Here is a 25,628-nt window from a genome sequence, read left to right as displayed (position 1 = left end):
TTATTTTTTTAAATAGTTTTTATTGAGGTTAAATATGTAATATTACAAACAAATGGTAATTCAAATATGAGATCAATATGCAGAGAAAGATACATATCAATCACTCTGACCAAAGTGTATCTACATAATCATATCTGTTACAACACAAGTATGGTAAACATGCTAAATATGAACCTCAGATTTTCTAATTTTCTTTTGGAAAAAAAATGGAGTTGTCCTCCACGATCTTCGGGGCCACTTATAGACCTCAACTATCTAGTGCAGCATTGTGTCAATGGGAGGACAATACTATTAACCTTAAAACAGAATTGAATTTAAAAAATATATATATAGTGAAATAGCTAAACCTGTATAGGGTATTTGTAGGTAGAGTTAAATAACCTTTTAAGAAGTGCAATATGAGACTACTATCTTGTAGTTATACAGTTACTTAAATATAAACACATTCTAGGATTAGTGTAGCATTATAATCAGTGTTTGAAGTGGCTCATAGTGCACAAGATATTGGTATACTAGCTTTAAAGGTATAAATGTATTAGAATATGTGAAGATTATTTGCGGTATTTTGCAAGATAAACCGCGCATTTAGTCTCTGGATGCATTTGCGGATACCATAGTACTTAAGGGTTGCTGGAGGGGAGTTGTTAAAAGGGTCAGCAGCTATAGTAGAAATCAGTGGTATTAGTATAGAATATGTCTGTTTGTTGGGATGCCCTTAATGTAAATCAGCACTTCCAGTAAGTGTCTAATTAGAAGCTAATATAGGGTAGTTAAATATTAAGCTTGTTTAACACTTTATAAATGATAAAAACACTATACAGATAGAACCGTAAGTAATAATCTGGATCACATACCCGTGGATACACTCTCAAATAGAATTGGCCGCTCTAAGAGCGGTCATAATATATAAAGTAGAGCAACATCTTTTGAGTAACAGATATATAGTAGGAGTTGTGCTAATAATAAAAGGTGAAGCTGTTTTTGAGAGCATGGGAGATAACCAACCTTATTTAGTACTAAATATATACCAAATAACAGACACATAGATTACGAGTTGTACGTTCGCGTTTTAACGCTGAAAGATTTTACATTTCAGAGTTAAAACAGCACCACAGCCATTAAAAGTCTTGTCGGTATAGCTGTACCGCAAGCCTTTTAGCCTGTAACGCAACGTCAGTACCGCACTCGTAAAAATTACATTTTTTTCATGGGATTCCCATAGCGCTGGTATTACGAGTTTTGCAGTGAGGCTAAAAAACCTGCGTTACAGCCTAAAACGACAAGATCCGTAACGCCATCTGAGAGCAGTAGCAACAAATCTGTAACATAAAACTCATAACTAAACTGCTACAAAGTACACTAAACACCCATAAACTACCTATTAACCCCTAAACCGAAGCCCTACCGCATCGAAAACAGAATTTATGTTTACCTGATAAATTACTTTCTCCAACGGTGTGTCCGGTCCACGGCGTCATCCTTACTTGTGGGATATTCTCTTCCCCAACAGGAAATGGCAAAGAGCCCAGCAAAGCTGGTCACATGATCCCTCCTAGGCTCCGCCTTCCCCAGTCATTCGACCGACGTAAAGGAGGAATATTTGCATAGGAGAAACCATATGATACCGTGGTGACTGTAGTTAAAGAAAATAAATTATCAGACCTGATTAAAAAAACCAGGGCGGGCCGTGGACAGGACACACCGTTGGAGAAAGTAATTTATCAGGTAAACATAAATTCTGTTTTCTCCAACATAGGTGTGTCCGGTCCACGGCGTCATCCTTACTTGTGGGAACCAATACCAAAGCTTTAGGACACGGATGAAGGGAGGGAGCAAATCAGGTCACCTAGATGAAAGGCACCACGGCTTGCAAAACCTTTCTCCCAAAAATAGCCTCAGAAGAAGCAAAAGTATCAAACTTGTAAAATTTAGTAAAAGTGTGCAGTGAAGACCAAGTCGCTGCCTTACATATCTGATCAACAGAAGCCTCGTTCTTGAAGGCCCATGTGGAAGCCACAGCCCTAGTGGAATGAGCTGTGATTCTTTCAGGAGGCTGCCGTCCGGCAGTCTCGTAAGCCAATCTGATGATGCTTTTAATCCAAAAAGAGAGAGAGGTAGAAGTTGCTTTTTGACCTCTCCTTTTACCAGAATAAACAACAAACAAGGAAGATGTTTGTCTAAAATCCTTTGTAGCATCTAAATAGAACTTTAGAGCACGAACAACATCCAAATTGTGCAACAAACGTTCCTTCTTTGAAACTGGATTCGGACACAAAGAAGGCACGACTATCTCCTGGTTAATGTTTTTGTTAGAAACAACTTTCGGAAGAAAACCAGGTTTAGTACGTAAAACTACCTTATCTGCATGGAACACCAGATAAGGAGGAGAACACTGCAGAGCAGATAATTCTGAAACTCTTCTAGCAGAAGAAATTGCAACCAAAAACAAAACTTTCCAAGATAATAACTTAATATCAACGGAATGTAAGGGTTCAAACGGAACCCCCTGAAGAACTGAAAGAACTAAATTGAGACTCCAAGGAGGAGTCAAAGGTTTGTAAACAGGCTTGATTCTAACCAGAGCCTGAACAAAGGCTTGAACATCTGGCACAGCTGCCAGCTTTTTGTGAAGTAACACAGACAAGGCAGAAATCTGTCCCTTCAAGGAACTTGCAGATAATCCTTTTTCCAAACCTTCTTGAAGAAAGGATAGAATCTTAGGAATTTTTACCTTGTCCCAAGGGAATCCTTTAGATTCACACCAACAGATATATTTTTTCCATATTTTGTGGTAAATTCTTCTAGTTACAGGCTTTCTGGCCTGAACAAGAGTATCAATGACAGAATCTGAGAACCCTCGCTTTGATAAGATCAAGCGTTCAATCTCCAAGCAGTCAGTTGGAGTGAGACCAGATTCGGATGTTCGAACGGACCTTGAACAAGAAGGTCTCGTCTCAAAGGTAGCTTCCATGGTGGAGCCGATGACATATTCACCAGGTCTGCATACCAAGTCCTGCGTGGCCACGCAGGAGCTATCAAGATTACCGATGCCCTCTCCTGATTGATCCTGGCTACCAGCCTGGGGATGAGAGGAAACGGCGGGAATACATAAGCTAGTTTGAAGGTCCAAGGTGCTACTAGTGCATCTACTAGAGTCGCCTTGGGATCCCTGGATCTGGACCCGTAGCAAGGAACCTTGAAGTTCTGACGAGAGGCCATCAGATCCATGTCTGGAATGCCCCACAATTGAGTAATTTGGGCAAAGATTTCCGGATGGAGTTCCCACTCCCCCGGATGAAATGTCTGACGACTCAGAAAATCCGCTTCCCAATTTTCCACTCCTGGGATGTGGATTGCAGACAAGTGGCAGGAGTGAGTCTCTGTCCATTGAATGATTTTGGTCACTTCTTCCATCGCCAGGGAACTCCTTGTTCCCCCCTGATGGTTGATGTACGCAACAGTCGTCATGTTGTCTGATTGAAACCGTATGAACTTGGCCTTTGCTAGCTGAGGCCAAGCCTTGAGAGCATTGAATATCGCTCTCAGTTCCAGAATATTTATCGGGAGAAGAGATTCTTCCCGAGACCAAAGACCCTGAGCTTTCAGGGGTCCCCAGACCGCGCCCCAGCCCACCAGACTGGCGTCGGTCGTGACAATGACCCACTCTGGTCTGCGGAAGCTCATCCCCTGTGACAGGTTGTCCAGGGACACCCACCAACGGAGTGAATCTCTGGTCCTCTGATCTACTTGTATCGTCGGAGACAAGTCTGTATAGTCCCCATTCCACTGACTGAGCATGCACAGTTGTAATGGTCTTAGATGAATTCGCGCAAAAGGAACTATGTCCATTGTCGCTACCATCAAACCTATTACTTCCATGCACTGCGCTATGGAAGGAAGAGGAACAGAATGAAGTATTTGACAAGAGTTTAGAAGTTTTGATTTTCTGGCCTCTGTCAGAAAAATCCTCATTTCTAAGGAGTCTATTATTGTTCCCAAGAAGGGAACCCTTGTTGACGGAGATAGAGAACTTTTTTCTACGTTCACTTTCCACCCGTGAGATCTGAGAAAGGCCAGGACAATGTCCGTGTGAGCCTTTGCTTGAGGAAGGGACGACGCTTGAATCAGAATGTCGTCCAAGTAAGGTACTACTGCAATGCCCCTTGGTCTTAGCACCGCTAGAAGGGACCCTAGAACCTTTGTGAAAATTCTTGGAGCAGTGGCTAATCCGAACGGAAGTGCCACAAACTGGTAATGCTTGTCCAGGAATGCGAACCTTAGGAACCGATGATGTTCCTTGTGGATAGGAATATGTAGATACGCATCCTTTAAATCCACCGTGGTCATGAATTGACCTTCCTGGATGGAAGGAAGAATTGTTCGAATGGTTTCCATTTTGAACGATGGAACCTTGAGAAACTTGTTTAGGATCTTGAGATCTAAGATTGGTCTGAATGTTCCCTCTTTTTTGGGAACTACGAACAGATTGGAGTAGAACCCCATCCCTTGTTCTCCTAATGGAACAGGATGAATCACTCCCATTTTTAACAGGTCTTCTACACAATGTAAGAATGCCTGTTTTTTTATGTGGTCTGAAGACAATTGAGACCTGTGGAACCTCCCCCTTGGGGGAGGCCCCTTGAATTCCAGAAGATAACCTTGGGAGACTATTTCTAGTGCCCAAGGATCCAGAACATCTCTTGCCCAAGCCTGAGCGAAGAGAGAGAGTCTGCCCCCCACCAGATCCGGTCCCGGATCGGGGGCCAACATCTCATGCTGTCTTGGTAGTAGTGGCAGGTTTCTTGGCCTGCTTTCCTTTGTTCCAGCCTTGCATTGGTCTCCAGGCTGGCTTGGCTTGAGAAGTATTACCCTCTTGCTTAGAGGACGTAGCACTTGGGGCTGGTCCGTTTCTGCGAAAGGGACGAAAATTAGGTTTATTTTTGGCCTTGAAAGACCTATCCTGAGGAAGGGCGTGGCCCTTGCCCCCAGTGATATCAGAGATAATCTCTTTCAAGTCAGGGCCAAACAGCGTTTTCCCCTTGAAAGGAATGTTAAGCAATTTGTTCTTGGAAGACGCATCCGCTGACCAAGATTTTAGCCAAAGCGCTCTGCGCGCCACAATAGCAAAACCAGAATTTTTCGCCGCTAACCTAGCCAATTGCAAAGTGGCGTCTAGGGTGAAAGAATTAGCCAATTTGAGAGCATGAATTCTGTCCATAATCTCCTCATAAGAAGAAGAATTATTATTGAGCGCCTTTTCTAGTTCATCGAACCAGAAACACGCTGCTGTAGTGACAGGAACAATGCATGAAATTGGTTGTAGAAGGTAACCTTGCTGAACAAACATCTTTTTAAGCAAACCTTCTAATTTTTTATCCATAGGATCTTTGAAAGCACAACTATCTTCTATAGGTATAGTGGTGCGTTTGTTTAGAGTAGAAACCGCCCCCTCGACCTTGGGGACTGTCTGCCATAAGTCCTTTCTGTGGTCGACCATAGGAAACAATTTTTTAAATATGGGGGGAGGGACGAAAGGTATACCGGGCCTTTCCCATTCTTTATTTACAATGTCCGCCACCCGCTTGGGTATAGGAAAAGCTTCGGGGGGCCCCGGGACCTCTAGGAACTTGTCCATTTTACATAGTTTCTCTGGAATGACCAAATTCTCACAATCATCCAGAGTAGATAACACCTCCTTAAGCAGAGCGCGGAGATGTTCCAATTTAAATTTAAATGTAATCACATCAGGTTCAGCATGTTGAGAAATTTTCCCTGAATCTGAAATTTCTCCCTCAGACAAAACCTCCCTGGCCCCCTCAGACTGGTGTAGGGGCACTTCAGAACCAATATCATCAGCGTCCTCATGCTCTTCAGTATTTTCTAAAACAGAGCAGTCGCGCTTTCGCTGATAAGTGGGCATTTTGGCTAAAATGTTTTTGATAGAATTATCCATTACAGCCGTTAATTGTTGCATAGTAAGGAGTATTGGCGCACTAGATGTACTAGGGGCCTCCTGTGTGGGCAAGACTGGTGTAGACGAAGGAGGGGATGATGCAGTACCATGCTTACTCCCCTCACTTGAGGAATCATCTTGGGCATCATTTTCTCTAAATTTTGTGTCACATAAATCACATCTATTTAAATGAGAAGGAACCTTGGCTTCCCCACATTCAGAACACAGTCTATCTGGTAGTTCAGACATGTTAAACAGGCATAAACTTGATAACAAAGTACAAAAAACGTTTTAAAATAAACCGTTACTGTCACTTTAAATTTTAAACTGAACACACTTTATTACTGCAATTGTGAAAAAGTATGAAGGAATTGTTCAAAATTCACCAAAATTTCACCACAGTGTCTTAAAGCCTTAAAAGTATTGCACACCAAATTTGGAAGCTTTAACCCTTAAAATAACGGAACCGGAGCCGTTTTTATATTTAACCCCTTTACAGTCCCTGGTATCTGCTTTGCTGAGACCCAACCAAACCCAAAGGGGAATACGATACCAAATGACGCCTTCAGAAAGTCTTTTCTATGTATCAGAGCTCCTCACACATGCATCTGCATGTCATGCTTCCCAAAAACAAGTGCGCAATAGAGGCGCGAAAATGAGACTCTGCCTATGATTAGGGAAAGCCCCTAGAGAATAAGGTGTCCAATACAGTGCCTGCCGGTTATTTTACATAATTCCCAAGATTAAAATAATTCCTCAAGGCTATGGAGTATAAAATATGCTTATATATAAATCGATTTAGCCCAGAAAATGTCTACAGTCTTAAAAGCCCATGTGAAGCCCTTTTTTTCTTTCTGTAATAAAAATGGCTTACCGGATCCCATAGGGAAAATGACAGCTTCCAGCATTACATCGTCTTGTTAGAATGTGTCATACCTCAAGCAGCAAAAGTCTGCTCACTGTTCCCCCAACTGAAGTTAATTCCTCTCAACAGTCCTGTGTGGAAACAGCCATCGATTTTAGTAACGGTTGCTAAAATCATTTTCCTCTTACAAACAGAAATCTTCATCTCTTTTCTGTTTCAGAGTAAATAGTACATACCAGCACTATTTTAAAATAACAAACTCTTGATTGAATAATAAAAACTACAGTTAAACACTAAAAAACTCTAAGCCATCTCCGTGGAGATGTTGCCTGTACAACGGCAAAGAGAATGACTGGGGAAGGCGGAGCCTAGGAGGGATCATGTGACCAGCTTTGCTGGGCTCTTTGCCATTTCCTGTTGGGGAAGAGAATATCCCACAAGTAAGGATGACGCCGTGGACCGGACACACCTATGTTGGAGAAATTACTATATTAAACTTCTTAACCCCTAATCTGCCGCTTCCAACATCGGCGACACTAAAAAAATTTTATTAACCCCTATTCCACCGCTCCCTGAAAATCGTCACCACTATAATAGTTATTAACCCCTAAACCGCCACCCTCACGCATCGCAGCTCTTTTCCCTGAAAAAAAAATACTAAGACCCCTCCAAGCGTAAAACTCACCACCCAACCAACTCCCAAAATAAAAAACCTAATCTACCCATTGCCCTGAAAAGGGCATTTGTATGGGCATTGCCCTTAAATGGGAATTTAGCTCTTTTATACAAAATAATAGAGAAGGAGACTCTCTATGTGAGGTGCGCAAATAAACAGTTCCAAACCATCCGGGGAGCAGGATGATCCTTAGTAGTATATCTCTCAAACGATATCTTTCAAACGATCAGGCAGCACTCTTAGGATATAAGCAATTGGATAAAAAACCTGTGTAGACAGAGAGACAGAGGCGCCTCATGGGACAGTATCGTGCAAATAGATCAAATCACATTCAGTAATGCGGCTCGTAAACAGAGGTACTCACAAGAGCGGCGGCATCAAAGTATGCCTAGTAGTGCAGGACGGGACTTTCTGTCGCCCAACAGACAACCACTCAGGTGCTTGAGCGTAGGATCACAGGACCAATCAGCGGCCACCTTACGATCGGCGTCAGTAGTGGGAGCTGTTCCGGGAGTAGCCAGTCACCAGCCTCGGTAGTAGGAATGACGGGTCAACGGATCAATCATATACAGCAGACGTAGAGCAAGTAATAAAAAACTCGTAATTTATTGAGTTAAAAAGTTTAAAACAGTGGCAAACAGCAACGCGTTTCTCGACCTACGGGTCGTTTCATCAGGCTGATAATGCACATATTAGACTTGCTCTACTTATCACATACAGTAAACCTATCAGAAGCCAACCTAACACACACACCCCTCGTTCAACCAATGAGGAGAATCTGACACGAGCAAGACCATGGCCAATCAATAAGCCCAATCAGTGCAGTGTGTGTGTGACGTGAGCTGTACACAAAAGGGACATATATAGAATCATATACAACTTAATCAGAACAACACATTATTACAATTTAATATTTGGAAACCCTATACAGACTCATAATATTGTATAGTATATTTAACATAACAAGGGGCATAAGCGTGACATGTGTAGTATTTCATCAAATAAAACTATACGAATTTGCAAAAAATATATATATGAACATTCATCAGTAACCACTACCATAACCCCATATACATAGCAGATATATGACTGCAGACCTTCAATATGATATGATATTATGTATATCACAATAGCATAAAAAATATATATTAATCTACCTGTCGGACATATTAAAAAATTAAATCAGTTATGTAACCAGCAGGTCACGATAATAAACAGTAAAATAAAATTAATAAATCCGGAAAAGGAGAAATAAACGTATAATATATTGATTAATAAAAAATCATAAAAACAAACAAAATTCATACAGTAAAATACCGGCACTTAAGATATTAATTGGTCCAAACGGATATAAGTACAGGTAGCCCTCAGTTTACGCCGTGGTTAGGTTCCAGAAGGAATGATTGTAAATCGAAACCGTTGTAAATTGAAACCCAGTTATAATGTAAGTCAATGGGAAATGAGGGAGATAGGTTCCAGGCCCCTCTCAAAATTGTCATAAGTAACACCTAATACATTATTTTTAAATGAAGACTTTAAATGCTAAACAGCATTATAAACCTAATAAAATAATCACACAACACAGAATATATAATTAAACTAAGTTAAATGAACAAAAACATTTGCTAAACAGCATTATAAACCTAATAAATAATCACACAACACAGACTTCACTTGCATTTTTCTGCAAACAGTTCTTTCTATGCATTCCAATCTGGACTGATTTATAGACAGGAAGATATTGTTCCTTTGAAATCTGCTCAATAGCTCAGGTCTGGTTAAACTGATTAATTTCAGCTTGCTTGGCTTTGCTGCAACACAAGCGGACAGCTCCACCTACTGGCTATTTTAATAAATGCACTGCTTCTCAATGCTTTTCAATAGCAGTCACATGACTGGAAAAAAAGGTTGTTATTTTGAAACGGTGTAAATTGAACCGTTGTAAAACGAGGGCCACCTGTACTCGTAAGTCCTTTAGTAATAATAAAATTATTTACCACAATGTGGATTTTTAACAAATTATAGTGGATAATCTAAAGCTGGTAATATTAATTTATATGAAATATTTAATATGATGATAGGGGTATCAAATTTGACATATAATGTATAGATTACAGTGGGTGGGAGTATAATACTAGTTATGTTAATATGTAGATAAGGATTAATCATACAGATCCCAAATAAAACAGAACTGACTCAGACAAAGGGAGAACCTGTGGAGCTGCTCATTGGAAAGCAGCCAAGTCCACACACAAATTCAGACCATCAGGATGCATACTTTTCAGTATGTGGATCCAATAGGTCTCCCTTTGTCTGAGTCTAAAGAAACGATTGTATAAATGAGACTTCGGTATGAATTCAATAGGGTTTATAGAAAAACAATTCATATCACCATCATGGGCATTATTACAGTGTCTAGAGACACTGTGTAACCTGTAGTTATTTTTCATATTGCGTTGGTGTTCGGACCACCTTGTACTAAACCGCCTACAGGTGCGCCCCACATACTGTACCCCACAGACACATGTCAGTAGATATACTACATAATTGGATGCGCAGGACACATGGCCAATGATAGTGTAAGATTTCTTGGTGACACTGGATCTAAAAGTTTTTTGTTTGTTATCAATAAACTTGCACATCTTACATCTATTTGACCTACATTTATATGAGCCTGATGGTAGTTGGCATAGTGCAGATTGTCTGCAAGTGAGTGGTTTCTTGTGTTTGACCACTTTACTTGGAGCCAGCAATGTTTTTAAAGTGGGACCCTTCTATAGACTACTCTAGGTTTCTTTCCTATTTGTTTCCCCAAAATGGGGTCCTTCAACAAGATGTCCCAATGTTTATTAATAATCTGTTTATTTAAATTATGGTTTGAATTGTACTGAGTTATAAAAAGGGGATACTTATTTATATCATTACTTTTTTTCTCCTGTTTGAATGGTGGGGCTAGAAAAATATTTATCCCTATCATCAAATTTGGCCCTTCTATATCCATTATCAATGATATGTACTGGATAGTTTTTCTCTATAAAACGTTCTCTCAGGATCATACTTTGGGACTAATAGTCAGATAAGGAACTACAATTACGACAGACTCTTTTAAATTGCCCATATGGCACATTCCGTTTCCAGGAATAATAATGGCAACTCCTAAAGTCTAGATAACTATTACAATCTACTGTTTTAAAGAAGGTGGTACTGGTGACCCTTCCCTCAGTAAAACAGAGATTCAGATCTAGATAGACAATCGATTTATCATTAATAGCACTCGTGAAACTTAGACCTCTATCGTTGGAATTGAGATGGTCCACAAACAAATTCGCAGAAGACTGTTCACCTCTCCAAATAAAGATGAGGTCATCGATATATCTGCCATAGAATACCAGGTTCGCCCCAAAGCCCGAATCATAGATATATTTCTGTTCGAAAGAGCCCATAAAAAGGTTGGCGTAGCTCGGGGCGAACCTGGTACCCATGGCAGTTCCTCTAGTCTGGAGAAAAAATTCATCCTGAAACACAAAATAGTTGATCCATATCATATCAGATGTAATGCAAAAAGGTTCCAATTTTTTAAGGAGGTCAGCAGAGTCTCGAATATATGATTCGAGGCCCAGTACATACCTTTGTAAAAAGTGGTCCACATATGAAGATACATTGTCGGTCAAACTACCAATCCCCGCTATTATGGGCGGACCTGGTGGACAGATACTGTTCTTATGTATCTTTGGAAGATGGTAGTAAAAGGCCTGATTAGGCTCATTAGGGACCAAATAATCTTTTTCTTTTTTTAGAAGTATTCCTTCCTTAAAAGCACACTCTACAATATCTTTGAGAATGGCTTTAAATCTCATGGTAGGATCAGAACCAAGTTTCGTGTAGTAAGAAGTGTTAAGTAGAATCTTTCTAGCCTCCAATAAATAATCGTCTAGATCTTGGAGGACAACTCCTCCACCCTTATCGGCCTGCCTTATAATAAGGGATTTATTATTTCTGAGGGCTGCCAATGCTCTTTTTTTCATTAGGAAACAAATTCTCCTGCCCAATATTTTTCTTTGATATTTTTTCAAAATCATCACTAACCAGTTGCCTAAATATTTTGATGTGAGCGTTGTTATTAAGTTGTGGTACAAAATTTGATTTATTCTTAAAAGATGTGTGTATGTAACCATCACATAGTTGATCTATCAAGGAGTCAGGCTCATAGATGGGGATTGTTTGTTGTCTGAGTCTTGCTTCCATAGAGTCAGTTAACATGGGCCTCATTATGTTATTCTTTATGGATTTTTCAGCAAAGTACTTTTGCATGGACAATTTCTGTGTGAATTGGTTTAAATCGACAAAAAGTGAAAAAATATTATGTTTGTTGGTAGGACTATAGGAAAGGCCCTTACCAAGCACCCGTATCTCATCATTTGTTAACGTATGAGATGATAGGTTAAAAATGCCTCTACTCAGGGTCTGTAATCGTGCCTCTTTGAGGGCTGTGCCTCGTCCTCTGCCCCCTCATTTCCGTGGGGTCTTTTGCCTTTTGGGGGGGCGGTTAGAGAGACCACAGGCTCTAGGTAGCTGGCAATTGTTTTCTGTTTCCATGTGGATTGTCTGGGGCCTAACTCTAAAAATTGTGGGGAAGAGTTGTCCTCAGGGGCCCCTGCTTGATTCCCATTGTCACCATAGGAACTTGAATTTGGATTACAGTTACGATTACTCTCAGCATAATAGGGAATAGCATCATTATTTGTCATGGTTCTGTTGGTGGTCATGGGTCTATTTGGGATATCCCGATGGTCAAAAAAAGAGATTGGTTGGTTGCTGAGATGTTACAAAAATATCTAGATAAAAAGCACATACCACGTGGATTAAGAATTTTTAAAAATTGTTCTTTTAAAGAGGATTTAAATCTTAATGTCAAATGGGAGGAAGCTTTGGATGTCTGCTCCACCACTCTTATGAAGATTTTAATTGCTCACAGAAAAACATTGGTTGAGCAGATATCCAAAGAAATAGATTCTATCGAAAATAGTCTAGACAAATATAAGAATTCCCAATTGTATAACGAATTGAATTCTATGGTCTTACAAAAAACAGACACCTTTCAGAAAGAACTCATGGCAATAAAAAATCGTAAACTCATGAGAGATGAGGAAGATTATCTAAAGGGCCAAATTCATACATATAATAAAAATAAAAATAGTAATAAAGACACAAATAATAAAAAAAAAAAAAACTGAATACATCTGAACAATATGTGGTGGGAGGTATAGATATTCAACAAAATGTCAACCATCCACAGACTCCAGTATCAGGGGCCCCGAATGATCAAACCAACAAATGGACAGTGGTTAATTATTCAAAAAACAAAAACACTGGTATGAATAGAAATAAAAACCACTCGCATTATAGAGAGAACGACCATTCATATAATGACTACAATAGAGATTCTCCTAGGCTTTATGAGCAACAAAATAGAAGGCAATCTCACAATTACACCAACTGGTCGCACAAACAACAATATAATTATAATGATCGAAGGAGTGGGAGTGGTCATGGTTATGAACACCATTATTATAAACCACATTTTCCAAATCACGAATTACAAAGACCCACACATAATGCCAATAGAAATTATCAACAAACACGAGTAAATTCTACCCATTTCAATCATCCCCCGCCTAATCAGAGCTCTGGACACTCAAGGGGTTATTCTCCTAGAGACCAAGGTTCATCACACAATAGAGATATCTCTTTTTTTGACCATCGGGATATCCCAAATAGACCCATAACCATCAACAGAACCATGACAAATAATGATGCTATTCCCTATTATGCTGAGAGTAATCGTAACTGTAATCCAAATTCGAGTTCCTATGGTGACAATGGGAATCAAGCAGGGGCCCCCGTGGACAACTCTTCCCCACATTTTTTAGAGTTAGGCCCCAGACAGACCACATGGAAACGGAAAACAATTGCCAGCTACCTAGAGCCTGTGGTCTCTCTAACCGCCCCCCCAAAAGGCAAAAGACCCCACGGAAACGAGGGGGCAGAGGACGAGGCACAGCCCTCAAAGAGGCACGATTACAGACCCTGAGTAGAGGCATTTTTAACCTATCATCTCATACGTTAACAAATGATGAGATACAGGTGCTTGGTAAGGGCCTTTCCTATAGTCGTACCAAGAAACATAATATTTTTTCACTTTTTGTCGATTTAAACCAATTCACACAGAAATTGTCCATGCAAAAGTACTTTGCTGAAAAATCCCTAAAGAATAACATAATGAGGCCCATGTTAACTGACTCTATGGAAGCAAGACTCAGACAACAAACAATCCCCATCTATGAGCCTGACTCCTTGATAGATCAACTATGTGATGGTTACATACACACATCTTTTAAGAATAAATCAAATGTTGTACCACAACTTAATAACAACGCTCACATCGAAATATTTAGGCAACTGGTTAGTGATGATTTTGAAAAAATATCAAAGAAAAATATTGGGCAGGAGAATTTGTTTCTCTTGTAAGGTGTATCCAGTCCACGGATCATCCATTACTTGTGGGATATTCTCCTTCCCAACAGGAAGTTGCAAGAGGACACCCACAGCAGAGCTGTCTATATAGCTCCTCCCCTAAATGCCATACCCAGTTATTCTCTTGCAACTCTCAACAAGCATGGAGGTAGTAAGAGAGAAGTGGTGAAATGTAGCTGTTATTTGCTTCAATCAAGAGTTTATTATTTTTAAATGGTACCGGAGTTGTACTATTTTGTTACAGGCAGAAAAATTGAAGAATCTGCCTGTGATTTCTATGATCTTAGCAGGTTGTAACTAAGATCCATTGCTGTTCTCACACATGACTGAAGAGAGTGAAAACTTCAGCGGGGGAATGGCGTGCAGGTTATCCTGCTATGAGGTATGTGCAGTTAAGATATTTCTAGAAGATGTGAAGGCTAGAAAATGCTGCTGATACCAAATTTATGTAAGGTAAGCCTGAATACAGTGATTTAATAACGACTGGTATCATGCTTACTTTCTGAGGTAATACTCTTTTATATTTACAATATAAAACGTTGGCTGGCATGTTTAAACGTTTTTTTTTTTTTTTTTGTAAATAGTATTTTTATTGAGGTTGTGCGAAAACAGTACAACTTAAATTAAACAACACATCAGGAAAACAAATATGGATGTTACATTTCAATTTAACAATTTCTATATATGTTGAAAGATAAGATTCTCAATATGAAGTATCCTATTAGGAAAAAGAAAAAAAAAAAGAACAGAAAACTGGAACCTCGTTTTCTTAGTTAGCAATGTGAATGATCATATTTAAACCAATGAACTCAAATTAGTTGAGCAATTGACATGTTAAGTATAAACACAAATGAAAATACAGTTCTACTATGTAGGTAATATGGTAAGATAGATAAATATAGATAGGTAGGTTGCGGCATAGACAAGAGAAGCCGCGCAGTTAGACCTCCTAAAGTAGGAGGTTCATTATGGGGAGGTGGGGGGGGAGGTGGGAAGTTGGATGCGATGGATAGGGTATGCAGCGAAGGAGGCATTTAAATTGTAGAATATCACAGGTAGGGCAGGCACACCTCAAGTAATGACTCATCAAACATTTTAGGTGAATATCAAGGCTAGTATCCTGATGTCTGGTGGGAGAGTTCTAACAATACCAGTGGCATATTATGGATTTTAGATCTATTATTACCTAAATAGACAATCAAGACCTTAATGGGTTTAATTATGAGCATGAGAACGTAATAAACAGCCTGTGCTGTCGAACCGAGAGAAGGAGCTAATTATACGTTGGGCTGATATCATACTTGGTATATTGAGGCAAAAAATCTAAACTTAGAGGTTGGGCACTAGATATGCAACTCAGTTAAAATAATGCGGGTAAGGGAATTATAGATAATACTAGTAGTGTAGGTCCAAAAGATAAGAGCTTTACTTATAAGGTATGTCTGAAACTATGGAGCTATATATTTATAAACTATGAATATCCCGCTGCCCCGGCCGCTGGCAGCAAGATGTCGTGCTTAGAAATCATAATTAAACTCCAAACATGTGTAGGAAGTATAATAAGCTGAAGACATATAGATGTTATAAGATAAAGTGCTTAAATGCTATTTATATAACAATGGGTGTAAATAATCAGAGAGGGGCCTGTAAGTGTAAAGTAGTGTCTATACATGATAAGTAGAGAGATGATGGTCTGGCCCCATTCAAATATACATCAACCACATAATACAGCAGGCCCCAAGTAGCTGGCTTTATAGCACATTAGGCAACACCGGAGTAATATATTTAACTTATAGTGAGCTGCTACTTTGGGATGAAGTAGTTCAGCTTTGGCAGTCATAACTGGATTAGAAGCCTGTAAATGGGCTGGTATAACAGTGTGCTCAACTTCTGTTATGGGAAAGAGGTTTCTCTATAGTGTATGATATCTTAGTAACAGAGAAATAGAATGGCGTATAGCATGTATGGTGCAGCTTTAAATGAAATGGCATCAGCATAAATATAGTTATAGTTATCACACCTCAATGGTGAGGTGGTTCTAGAAATAACCCATGGGAGATCCCAGAGCATATTGTAGAGTAGGGGTTAACAAATTGCATATAGACATAAAGATATAAGCACTTAAAACAGTGAAGAGAAGATGAGTAATAAACAGTTCCATAGTGACGTTCTTTAAATTTTCCCCACACCAGTGGCTAATGATATATAACAGTCTCATAGCGTGAATTACCATAGGGAGAGCAAACAAAGCAAACATTAAAGTAATAGGCAGATTGAATTGACATCTTCAACAATCCAGAGCAATGTTATGCAATACATATTACAGCCAGGGTTCTGACAGACAAAGAGAAATATGAGCACAAAAAAGGCACATCCTTACATAGAGCCGGCATTCTCCATGCTGGGAAAAAAAAAAAAAAAAAGAGTGTCTTTTCATACCCTGTCACCACAAGTATTTCTCATGTAATATAGGCGAAAAGATAGTTAGCAAATACTGTGCCCTATTCTTAAAGCACGGTGTGGTGACAAGATCTACTATAATTTGGGCTGTTCATGGAATGTCTCCAGCACTGCTCCAGGAGCCGTGAACTTGTTTTAGGGCTAGCTTATTCCCCATCAAGGAAATTCCCACTGGGATGGGCAACCACTACCATATGTGTAAACTCCCTCAGCTCATAGCTTACCACCAGGGTCCCAATATCTCAGCAGGTAGTGGGTTGCGCAGAGTAGTGCACCGTCTTGTAACGGAGCCGGTGAGTACTGTCCTAAGGCGTGGAGGAGAGCATGTGGAGTCACCAGAGCTGTAGTTGGAGTTGCGCTGTGTAACTTCAGGGACTCGCTACAATGGCCGTGTGCCAAGATTGGTGCGAGAGCTTCAGGTGGGATGACATTGGCTTGAGGGAGACCATCCAAAGCTGTGGTAGTATGTGCTGCCCTTCGAGTCGCCAGATAGACAAGATGGTCTAACTCTTTTGTTGTGTCATCTCCCCGGCCCATCGTAGCTGTGTTGCAGGCAGGGGGTAATCGCCGGGGCCCCTCAGCGACACCCCCCCTCTGTTCATGCAAGGCGGGCTCAGTGATGTCGGGCTGCCGGAATAGACAGCCGCCATCTCCGCTACACACCGCATATAGATGTTCAGCCAGAGAAGCGTGGTGTTTGTTAAGCAAGAGCCTCAACTCCTTTAAAAAGCAGGGCGAGGTTCTCATAGTGCAAGCTGGAGAGGGAACTGTGAGAGATAAGTTTTCAGGTGCCACGCTAGATAGAAAGTTATAAGTCGAGAGGGTAGCGTTTTCAATATGGCGGCTCCCCCTCTCAGCTCCGCAGCACAGGTCAGCTATAGAAACTAGGTGCAGACTCACCGGGTCCCCACAAAGTGAATAAGAGCTAAGTAACAGTTCCTGGGTCCATCCACACAGATTTAGGTAGTAAAAAGAGACTGTGAGACACAAATAAACCTCAGAATTAGGATCTTGGGCCCGGGAGCTGCACCAAGACACGTCCTGCTAGCACTGCAGTTGGCTCCGCCCCCATGTTTAAACGTTTTTATATATACTTTGGTGATAAAACTTTATTGGGGCCTAGTTTTTTCCACATGGCTGGCTTAAATTTGCCTAGAAACAGTTTCCTGAGGCTTTCCACTGTGTTACTATGAGTGGGAGGGGCCTAATTTAGAGCTTTTTTGCACAGTAAATTTTACAGACTGAGACATCCAGCTTCCTCCAGGAGCCCCCTGAATGCTATAGGACATCTCTAAAGGGCTCTTAGGCTTTCCAAAATCGTTTGTTGGGGAAGGTAGGCCCACAGCAAGGCTGTGGCAGTTTGGTGTGACTGTTAAAAAACGTCTATATCGTTTTTTTTTATCCGTTTTTTGAACTAAGGGGTTAATCATCCATTTGCAAGTGGGTGCAATGCTCTGTTAGCTTATTATACACACTGTAAAAATTTCGTTTGATTTACTGCTTTCTTTCATGTAATTAGCAAGAGTCCATGAGCTAGTGACGTATGGGATATACATTCCTACCAGGAAGGGCAAAGTTTCCCAAACCTTAAAATGCCTATAAATACACCCCTCACCACACCCACAATTCAGTTTTACAAACTTTGCCTCCCATGGAGGTAGTGAAGTAAGTTTGTGCTTAAGATTCTTCGTTGATATGCGCTTCGCAACAGGTTGAAGCCCGGTTTTCCTCTCGAAGTGCAGTGAATGTCAGAGGGATGTGAAGAGAGTATTGCCTATTCGAATACAATGGTCTACCTCTAGGGGATCAATTTCATAGGTTCTCTGTTATCGGTCGTAGAGATTTCTTCTCCTACCTCCCTTTTCAGATCGACGATATACTCTATATACCTTTACCTCTACTGATTCTTGTTTCAGTACTGGTTTGGCTATCTACTACATGTAGAGGAGTGTCCTGGGGTAAGTAAATCTTATTCTTTGTGACACTCTGCGCTAATGGTTGGGCACTTTATTTGTAAAGTTCTAAATATATGTCTATAAATTTATATTTGCCTTGATTCAGGGTTTTCAGTATTCCTTTTCTATACAGACTGTCAGTTTCATTATTGGGATAATGTATTACTTTATTTTTTCTTACCTTGAAAAATTTTCATTTGACCATTTTTTCCCGTGTGCTGTTAGGCTCGCGGGGGCAGAAAATGTTTCTTTTTACGTCATTTTTTGGCGCATACTTTTTTTGGCGCAAAAAATTGTCATTTCCGGTGACGTTACACCGGAAGTTGTATTCTGTTATGCATGCGTATTCAGACATTTTTTTGCGCAAAAAAAATGTTGGCGTATCTTTTACTCACTTTATTTAAACATTTTTTTATCATGACTTCTGGTTTCCAGAAGCTTATTATTTTGGCATTCTTTCCCATTCCTGAAACTGTCTTTTAAGGAATTTGATAATTTTGCTTTATATGTTTTTTTCTTTTTATTACATGTCTCATCCTGACCCCGGATCTAAATCCTCTAATGAACAGACGCTACCTGATGCTGGACCTACCAAAGTTAAGTGTATATGTTGTAAACTTGTGGTATCTGTTCCCCCAGCTGTGGTTTGTGAAAGCTGTCATGATAAACTTTCCAAAGCGGATTCTGTTTCTATTAGTAATAATCCTTTACCTGTTGTTGTTCCTTCAACATCTGTTGTTCAGGATGTTCCTGTTAATGTTAAAGAATTTGTTTCTAATTCTATTAAGAAGGCTCTGTCTGTTATTCCTCCTTCCAATAAACGTAAAAGGTCTTTCAAAACTTCTCATTTTTCTGATGAATTTTTAGGTGATCACCATCATTCTGACTTATCTGATGAGTTTTTTTCCGGTTCGGAAGATTCTACTATAGATATTGATTATGATAAATCTTCATATTTATTTAAAATGGAGTTTATTCGTTCATTGCTTAAAGAAGTTTTGATTGCTCTAGATATGGAGGAGTCCAGTCCTCTTGATTCTAGAACTACTAAACGTTTAAATTCGGTTTATAAACCTCATGTGTTAATTCCGGAAGTTTTTCCCGTTCCTGATGCTATCTCAGATGTGATTGCTAGGGAATGGGATAGTCTAGGTACTTCATTTACTCCTTCTCCAAGGTTTAAGAAATTGTACCCTGTGCCATCTGACAGACTGGAATTTTGGGATAAAATCCCTAAAGTCGATGGGGCTATCTCTACTCTTGCCAAACGTACTGCTATTCCTACGGCAGATAGCACTTCGTTTAAAGATCCTTTAGATAGGAAAATTGAATCTTTTTTGAGAAAAGCTTATTTATGTTCAGGTAATCTACTTAGACCTGCTATCTCTTTGGCTGATGTTGCTGCGGCTTCAACTTTTTTGTTGGAGACTTTAGCGCAACAAGTAACAGATCATAACACTTATAGCATTGTTAAACTTCTTCAACACGCTAATAATTTTGTCTGTGATGCCATTTTTGATATCATTAGAGTTGATCTCCGGTATATGTCTTTAGCTATTTTAGCTAGACGAGCTTTATGGCTTAAATCCTGGAATGTAGATATGAGTTCTAAATCAACTTTGCTTTCTCTCTCTTTCCAAGGTAATAAATTGCTTGGTTCTCAGTTGGATTCTATAATTTCAACTGTTACTGGTGGAAAGGGTGCCTTTTTGCCTCAGGGTAAAAAATCTAAAGGTAATTACAGGGCTGCTAATCGTTTTCGTTCCTTTCGTCAGAAGGAGCAGAAGCCCGATCCTTCCCCTAAAGGAACGGTTTCCGGTTGGAAAACTAATCCAATCTGGAATAAATCTAAGCCTTCCAGAAAGTCAAAGCCAGCCCCTAAATCCGCATGAAGGTGCGGCCCTCATTCCAGCACAGCTGGTAGGGGGCAGGTTGCGATTTTTCAAAGATGTTTGGATCAATTCGGTTCACAATCTTTGGATTCAGAACCTTGTTTCACAAGGGTACAGAATAGGTTTCAAAGTAAGACCGCCTGTGAGAAGATTCTTTCTCTCACGCATTCCAGTCAATCCAGTAAAAGCTCAGGCGTTTCTGAAATGTGTTTCAAACCTAGAGTTAGCTGGGGTAATTATGCCAGTTCCAGTTCTGGAACAGGGTCTGGGGTTTTATTCAAATCTATTCATCGTACCAAAGAAAGAGAATTCTTTCAGACCGGTTCTTGATCTAACAATATTGAATCGTTATGTAAGGATACCAACATTCAAGATGGTAACTATAAGAACTATTCTGCCTTTTGTTCAGCAAGGGCATTATATGTCTACAATAGATTTACAGGATGCATACCTGCATATTCCAATTCATCCAGATCACTTTCAGTTCCTGAGATTCTCTTTTCTAGACAAGCATTACCAGTTTGTTGCTCTTCCATTTGGTCTAGCAACAGCGCCGAGAATCTTTTCGAAGGTTCTCGGTGCCCTTCTCTCTGTAATCAGAGAACAGGGTATTGCGGTATTTCCTTATTTGGACGACATCTTGGTACTTGCTCAGTCTTCACTTTCTGCAGAATCTCATACGAATCAACTTGTGTTGTTTCTTCAAAGACATGGTTGGAGGATCAATTTACCAAAGAGTTCCTTGATTCCTCAGACAAGGGTAACCTTTTTAGGTTTCCAAATAGATTCAGTGTCCATGACTTTGTCTCTGACAGAAAAGAGACGTCTGAAATTGGTTTCAGCCTGTCGAAACCTTCAGTCTCAATCGTTCCCTTCGGTACCATTATGCATGGAGATTTTAGGTCTCATGACTGCTGCATCGGACGCGATCCCTTTTGCTAGTTTTCACGAGACCACTCCAGCTTTGTATGCTGAACCAGTGGTGCAGGGATTATACAAGGATATCACAAATGATATCCTTAAATCCCAATGTTCGATCATCTCTAACGTGGTGGATGAATCACCATCATTTAATTCAAGGGGCCTCTTTCGTTCGTCCAACCTGGACTGTGATCTCAACAGATGCGAGTCTATCAGGTTGGGGAGCGGTTTGGGGATCTCTGACAGCGCAAGGGGTGTGGAAATCTCAGGAGGCGAGATTACCAATCAATATTTTGGAACTCCGTGCGATTTTCAGAGCTCTTCAGTACTGGCCTCTTCTGAAGAGAGAATCGTTTGTTTGTTTTCAAACAGACAATGTCACAACCGTGGCATATGTCAATCATCAAGGGGGGACTCACAGTCCTCAAGCTATGAAAGAAGTATCTCGGATACTTGTATGGGCGGAATCCAGCTCCTGTCTAATTTCTGCGGTTCACATCCCAGGTGTAGACAATTGGGAAGCGGATTATCTCAGTCGCCAGACGTTACATCCGGGCGAATGGTCCCTTCATCCAGAGGTTTTTCTCCAGATTGTTCAAATCTGGGGACTTCCAGAAATAGATCTGATGGCCTCTCATCTAAACAAGAAACTTCCCAGGTATCTGTCCAGATCCCGGGATCTTCAGGCGGAAGCAGTGGATGCGTTGTCAATTCCTTGGAATTATCATCCTGCTTATATCTTTCCGCCTCTAGTTCTTCTTCCGAAAGTAATCTCCAAAATTCTATTGGAGCGCTCATTTGTACTGCTGGTGGCTCCAGCATGGCCTCACAGGTTTTGGTTTGCAGATCTCGTTCAGATGGCCAGTTGCCAGCCTTGGACACTTCCGTTAAGGCCAGACCTTCTATCTCAAGGCCCTTTTTTCCATCAGGATCTCAAATGATTAAATTTGAAGGTATGGAGATTGAACGCTTAATTTTTAGTCATAGAGGTTTCTCTGACTCAGTGATTAATACTATGTTACAGGCTCGGAAATCTGTCTCTAGAAAGATTTATTATCGAGTTTGGAAGACTTACATCTCTTGGTGCTCTTTTCATAAATTCTCCTGGCATTCTTTCAGAATTCCTAGAATTTTACAATTTCTTCAGGATGGTTTGGATAAAGGTTTGTCTGCAAGTTCTTTGAAAGGACAAATCTCTGCTCTTTCTGTACTTTTTCACAGAAAGATTGCTAATCTTCCTGATATTCATTGTTTTGTACAGGCTTTGGTCCGTATCAAACCTGTTATTAAGCCAATCTCTCCTCCTTGGAGTCTTAATTTGGTTTTGACAGCTTTACAGGCTCCTCCATTTGAGCCTATGCATTCTCTGGACATTAAATTACTTTCTTGGAAAGTATTGTTCCTTTTGGCTATCTCTTCTGCTAGAAGAGTTTCTGAGTTATCTGCTCTTTCTTGTGAATCTCCTTTTCTGATTTTTCATCAGGATAAGGCGGTGTTGCGGACTTCATTTCAATTTTTACCGAAGGTTGTGAATTCTAACAACATTAGTAGAGAAATTGTTGTCCCTTCGTTATGTCCTAATCCTAAGAATTCTAAGGAAAGATTGTTACATTCTTTGGATGTAGTTAGAGCTTTGAAATATTATGTTGAAGCTACTAAAGATTTTAGAAAGACTTCTAGTCTATTTGTTGTTTTTTCTGGTCCCAAGAAAGGTCAGAAGGCTTCTGCCATTTCTTTGGCATCTTGGTTAAAGTCTTTGATTCATCATGCTTATGTGGAGTCGGGTAAGTCCCCGCCTCAAAGAATTACGGCTCATTCTACTAGGTCAATTTCTACTTCCTGGGCCTTTAGGAATGAAGCTTCTGTTGATCAGATTTGCAAAGCGGCCACTTGGTCTTCTTTGCATACTTTTACTAAATTCTACCATTTTGATGTGTTTTCTTCTTCTGAAGCAGTGTTTGGTAGAAAAGTACTTCAGGCAGCTGTTTCTGTTTGATTCGTCTGCTTATAATTTCAGTTTTTTTCATTATAAGGATTAAAACTTTTTGATTTGGGTTGTGGATTATTTTTTTCAGCGGAATTGGCTGTCTTTATTTTATCCCTCCCTCTCTAGTCACTCTTGCGTGGAAGTTCCACATCTTGGGTATCTGCATCTTGGGTATCTGCTATCCCATACGTCACTAGCTCATGGACTCTTGCTAATTACATGAAAGAAAACTTAATTTATGTAAGAACTTACCTGATAAATTCATTTCTTTCATATTAGCAAGAGTCCATGAGACCCACCCTTTTTTTTGTGGTGGTTATGATTTTTTTGTATAAAGCACAATTATTCCAATTCCTTATTTTTTGATGCTTTCGCACCTTTCTTATCACCCCACTTGCTTGGCTATTCGTTAAACTGAATTGTGGGTGTGGTGAGGGGTGTATTTATAGGCATTTTAAGGTTTGGGAAACTCCTCCTGGTAGGAATGTATATCCCATACGTCACTAGCTCATGGACTCTTGCTAATATGAAAGAAATGAATTTATCAGGTAAGTTCTTACATAAATTATGTTTTTTTTCACTGTTTTTCAAATTCTGACAAAATTTGTTTCTCTTAAAGGCACAGTACCGTTTCTTATATTTGCTTGTTAACTTGATTTAAAGTGTTTTCCAAGCTTGCTAGTCTCATTGCTAGTCTGTAAAAACATGTCTGACATAGAGGAAACTCCTTGTTCATTATGTTTAAAAGCCATTGTGGAACCCCCTCTTAGAATGTGTACCAAATGTACTGATTTCACTTTAAGCAATAAAGATCATATTCTGTCTTTAAAAAATTTATCACCAGAGGAATCTGACGAGGGGGAAGTTATGCCGACTAACTCTCCCCACGTGTCAGATCCTTTGACTCCCGCTCAAGGGACTCACGCTCAAATGTCGCCAAGTACATCTAGGGCGCCCATAGCGTTTACTTTACAAGACATGGCAGCAGTCATGGATAATACACTGTCAGCGGTATTAACCAGACTACCTGAATTTAGAGGAAAGTGAGATAGCTCTGGAGTTAGACGAAATACAGAGCATACTGACGCTTTAAGAGCTATGTCTGATACTGCCTCACAATATGCAGAAGCTGAAGAAGGAGAGCTTCTTTCTGTGGGTAATGTTTCTGACTCAGGGAAGATGATGCAACCTGATTCTGATATCTCTACATTTAAATTTAAGCTTGAACACCTCCTCGTGTTTATTCAAACAAGGTTTTATAATACAGCCCCTTGCATGCATTGCTCCTGTCACTGCTGCTGCGGCGTTCTGGTTTGAGTCTCTGGAAGAGGCTTTACAGGTAGCGACTCCATTGGATGACATACTTGACAAGCTTAGAGCACTTAAGCTAGCCAATTCTTTTGTTTCTGATGCCATTGTTCATTTGACTAAACTAACGGCTAAGAATTCTGGTTTTGCTATCCAGGCGCGCAGAGCGCTATGGCTTAAATCATGGTCAGCTGACGTTACTTCAAAGTCTAAGCTGCTTAACATTCCCTTCAAGGGGCAGACCCTATTCGGGCCTGGTTTGAAGGAGATTATTGCTGACATCACTGGAGGAAAAGGTCATGCCCTTCCTCAGGATAGGTCCAAATCAGGGGCCAAACAGTCTAATTTTCGTGCCTTTCGAAACTTCAAGGCAAGTGCAGCATCAACTTCCTCTAATGAAAAACAAGAGGGAACTTTTGCTCAGTCCAAGACGGTCTGGAGACCTAACCAGACCTGGAACAAGGGTAAGCAGGCCAAAAAGCCTGCTGCTGCCTCTAAGACAGCATGAAGGAACGGCCCCCTAACCGGTAACGGATCTAGTAGGGGGCAGACTTTCGCTCTTCGCCCAGGCGTGGGCAAGAGATGTCCAGGATCCCTGGGCGTTGGAAATTATATCCCAGGGATATCTTCTGGACTTCAAGGCTTCCCCCCCAAAAGGGAGATTTCACCTTTCACAATTATCTGCAAACCAGATAAAGTGAGAGGCATTCTTACACTGTGTACAAGACCTCCTAATTATGGGAGTGATCCATCCAGTTCCAAAGGAGGAACAGGGACAGGGATTTTACTCAAATCTGTTTGTGGTTCCCAAAAAAGAGTGAACCTTCAGACCAATTTTGGATCTAAGGATCTTAAGAAGGCCACGGGGCATAGCAGTGGCCCCTTATTTAGACGACATCCTGATTCAGGCATCAAACTTCCAAATTGCCAAGTCTCATACGGGCATAGTGTTGGCATTTCTGAGATCGCATGGGTGGAATGTGAACGAGGAAAAGAGTTCTCTATCCCCCCTCACAAGAGTTTCCTTCCTAGGGACTCTGATAGATTCTGTAGAAATGAAAATTTACCTGACAGAGC

Source organism: Bombina bombina, chromosome 1 (genome assembly GCF_027579735.1).
Source record: "Bombina bombina isolate aBomBom1 chromosome 1, aBomBom1.pri, whole genome shotgun sequence".
NCBI lineage: Eukaryota > Metazoa > Chordata > Amphibia > Anura > Bombinatoridae > Bombina > Bombina bombina.
Note: the sequence above shows the minus strand (reverse complement) of the source record.